The sequence below is a fragment of the Panthera pardus genome, unplaced genomic scaffold (assembly GCF_024362965.1).
Source record: "Panthera pardus isolate Hobbes unplaced genomic scaffold, ASM2436296v1 HiC_scaffold_26, whole genome shotgun sequence".
In the NCBI taxonomy this organism is placed as follows: domain Eukaryota; kingdom Metazoa; phylum Chordata; class Mammalia; order Carnivora; family Felidae; genus Panthera; species Panthera pardus.
This window is the reverse complement of record NW_026526832.1, coordinates 20,789,159-20,792,456: the sequence shown is the minus strand read 5'-3', so window position 1 is coordinate 20,792,456 and position 3,298 is coordinate 20,789,159. Positions and strand designations below refer to the sequence as shown.

Genomic DNA, 3,298 nt, shown 5'->3' with positions numbered 1-3,298 from the left:
ACTGAGCCGCCAGGGTATTTTCTGTGTGCCGATGATCACGCGAAGAACTCCCATCCTGCCCTACGGAGGGAAGCTCAGGAGGCCGAAGCTCAGGAGGCCAGAGCTCACACGGCACATTAGAGAACCTCGGGAATTTCCCCAGGAAGGCAACCCAGGGGCCACAGTCTCCAAGGGAGGGTATCTCTTAGGTTTTGCTGGTTTCCCAAAGGCTAATTCTTTTTGTGGTGTTTTCAGACACCTCCAAAGATCAACAAATTCCATGTTGACCGAACTAAGGTGGCTCGAGATTAGCAAATCCAGCTGTTCTCAATGTACCACTCACCTGGTATGCTTTTGGAAAAAGCCCCTATATCTCGGACCCATCCTAGACGAACTGCATTTTTTTAAAGTGCCTGCAAGTGATCGAGTGTGCAGCCAAAGTGGAGAACCACTGAGCTTCTCCATTAAAGTTAAAGTTAGTTATTTGAAGAGGTTCTGATTGTAGGAAGAGGGCAAAGGGCATTTGGGGACGAGCTCAGCAGAAGAAGCAAGGTGGCTCTGCCAGCTCCCCAGTGCCCGCACGTGCCTGCGTGCAACCCCGGGCTGTCCCCGCACGGGCGACAGGGGCAGGCGTGCCGAGCTGCTTCACCTTCCTGAATGTCACCAGACCGCCTTGAACATTGGAAGATAAGTTTTTCAGGTCCCTGCTGTCACATGAGGGAGGACAGAGAAGAGAGCTATGCGTGCCCCTTCCTCTTGTAGGCGCTGCCTCTGTGCTCCTCTCTAGAACCAGAGAGAAGGATGCATGAGCCCAGCAAGCCCCAGGAACAGGAATGTGCTTTCTTGTCACCAGTGCTGAGCTGTCCCATCTCTTTTTTGCTTCTCCACATTTACCAGTTTCCTCATCTTGCGGTTAGCCCCTTCTGCTCCACGTCAGCACAATTACGTTCCTCCTCTCAGCATTTCAGCGCTCAGCCCGTGGCAGCCTCCACCTCTTCCTGTTCCCCATAGCGACTCCTTCTAGGGCTTGGATCACTACTATTGAGTGCTTCTCTGGGCCTACTCAGGGGCTTCTGTGGCTTCAGTTCAGGTCATATTAAGGGTGCTTCCAGGATTGGTTAGGACAACTGTATACCAGGAAAGTCCTTCCTTTTCCTCACATCGCGAAGTCTCCATCGTTTGCAAAGATGCCCGAGCAAAGAGCCCAAATTGCAGAAAGGAAAAAAAAAGTCACCCTTTGGAACTGGAGGGGCCACAACAGCTATAGCAAACCACGTGGAACGCAAGGAGGGCCAAGTCCCACACTCCGTGTTGGCAACTGCCCGGCACTGCCACCCGGGGCTCTGGGCTCCCCCTTGGCAGGACAGCCTCCCACCTCCTCCATTTCTCCCTTAGGTATGCAGTACTCACTCTTTAATGCCCTGCATGGAAAACCACTGTAGAGTGAGGAAACTTCCAGAAACAAACTTCACCCACAGTCTCAGGTACCCACATGACCCTCGGTGTCATTTGCTGAGGCTTTTAAAGGCATGTCTATCACCCCACTTATTTTCCAATCTTTTTTTGTTCCCCACCTCCAGATCTACGTACTCCCTTCCGCACATTGAGTGTTAATTTCCTACCTCATTCACTGGACTCCGTACCTTCATAGATGCTAATACCACTTACATCATCCTTTACTGTCTCCATCAATATCTGTCCATACCCTGTTTCCAGATCTAACTCAAACGTCACCTTCTCCAAGGAGATGGCTGTCTTAGAACTAACTTCACTGCATTCTGACCATGTCTGTGTTGTACCTCCTACCCCGCCAGGCCCGGTTGTAGTGTATTGATTTTTACATTTGTTGACATGTTGATGAAGTAAGTAGTTTGGGTTGTTTCATATACACCCATTATGCTTCCTCAACTAGATTTCAAGTTCCCCAAAACCCAGGACTCATGGTCAAAACACAAAAGAACTGTGGCTATAAGAGATGAGATGTAGGCCTTGGGTTTGGGTTGGACCTCAGAGGGTCTGTACCTGGCCGGGATGCCGGTGTTACATGTGATTATGATGGATGAGACTGTATTCTATATGTAGACTATCATATCTTAAACATTCTCACCAGTCAGCATCCTTTCACGGCTCTTCAGAAATCTGGAAAAGTCATGTACCTAAGGAGGTTGAGAACATATGTTTGGTGTTTGGTGAGAAACCTCAAAGAAGAAAAACATGCCAACACTACACAAATTACAATGCCCTGCACTGTGTTTCTAGGACTTTCTCACTAACAGCTAATATTTAATGAACACATACTGTATATGAGCCTATGAAATAGAAGGTAGGATAGAAAACAGACCTGGAAATTATCTGCTTAAAGAAGCTTACAGACCCTTCCTCAGGTGGCTGGGAAGATGGTGGACATTCAGACTGAGCCTGCCTACCAAAAGCAGCTGACCTTCTTTCACAATAAGAAGAGGATCCTGCTTAGAGAAATTGGCAAGGAGAAGTTTCCACAATACTACAAAAACAGTCTGGGCTTTTGAGATGCCCACGGAGGCCACTGAGGACACCTATAGTGACAAGAAATGCCCCTTTACTGGTAATGTCTCCATCTGAGGGCAGATTCTGTCTGGTGTGGTGGCCACGATGAAGATACAGAGGACCATTTTCATCCACTGAGACTACCTCCACTGCATCCCAAAGTACAACCGCTTCAAGAAACACCACAAGAACATATCCATGCACCCGTCCCTTTGCTTCAGAGACATCCATGTTGGCGACATTATCACAGTGGGTGAGTGCCAGCTCTCAAGCAAGACTGTGTACTGCAATGTGCTCAAGGTCACCAAGGCCACTGGCATCAAGAAGCAACCCTGGAAGTTGTGAGACTAGACGCCTGCCCACACCAAAGAAAATAATTTTCCCAGTCAAAAAAAAAAAAAAAAAAAAAAACTTACAGATGGCAGTGAATTAAACAGAAATGCTGACTTTAAAGAGAGACTATGTTAAGTGCATTTATTTTTATTATTTTTTGAAGAAATGCATTTCTTTTTTTATATTTCATTTATTTATATTTAAATGTTTATTTTACTCTTGAGAGAGAAAAAGAGAGAGTGCAAGCAGGGGAGGGGCAGAGAGAGGGACACAGAGGATCCGTAGCAGGCTCCATGCTGTCAGCACAGAGCCCAATGCAGGTCTCGAACTCAGGAACTGTGAGATCATCACCTGAGCCAAAGTTAGACACTTAACCAACTGAGCCACCCAGGTCCCCCTATTTATTTATTTTTGAGAGAGAGAGAGAGAGCGTGAGAGCGTGAGAGCGTGAGTGGGGGAG

The 3,298-nt window shown here is 47.5% G+C and overlaps 1 pseudogene; it reads left to right on the top strand.

The window, feature by feature from the left end:
- The first annotated feature begins 586 nt into the window (after nt 1-586).
- Nucleotides 587-2,895, top strand: LOC109267353 (40S ribosomal protein S11-like; annotated as a pseudogene).
- The last annotated feature ends 403 nt before the right edge of the window (nt 2,896-3,298 follow it).